Below are 644 nucleotides of genomic sequence, written 5' to 3' on the forward strand. Positions count from 1 at the left end.
GAAAGTGCCCGGTGTGTTGGTGTTTTATGTGGGTTGTTGATGAGGTGTCGTTGGGTATTTTGTTGGAATGTTTCATATAGTAGCGATCATGGTGTTGTCAATGTTATGTTACCTATCAAGAGGTGTATAGTCTTTTTTGAGCTAAACAATGTTTATCGCTGCTCTGCTTTGGTCATGAGCCATTGTTGATGCGTTCTTTCTAAATTTCTTGCCCAATTTCCTCGCTTCCAGAGTATGTAGATTTTTGAGGGTTTCTGCAAACAGTCGTCATGCCATAGAAAGCCGGGGTTCAACTGCAGTGCGTCCATGAGGCGGTTCCAACCATTCCTCGTGCTCTGTGACATTCTGGGTCGTTTTGAACCGGAGACCGAGATGGTGGTGGCGGGTCCGGGGAGGTATGGCGGACTCCCTGGGAGGGGGCTTGTGGTGATGGTTCCGGGAAGGTTGGCGGACTCCATGGGAGGGTTGCTAGGTGGCGGTTTTGGTCCTTTGGCCTATGAGGCGTCAGGCTTAGGAGTTGTCACTGGGGTGTGGGAGATATGGGGGGATTTCATAAGTTGCTTCTCCAGGGGGCCAACATCATGTGAAGACTACCCTGAGGCTAATGGGGTAGTGTTGGAGAGATTTAGCAGGGGGCTGGATCA

Source organism: Penaeus monodon, chromosome 29 (assembly GCF_015228065.2).
Source record: "Penaeus monodon isolate SGIC_2016 chromosome 29, NSTDA_Pmon_1, whole genome shotgun sequence".
Lineage (NCBI taxonomy): Eukaryota > Metazoa > Arthropoda > Malacostraca > Decapoda > Penaeidae > Penaeus > Penaeus monodon.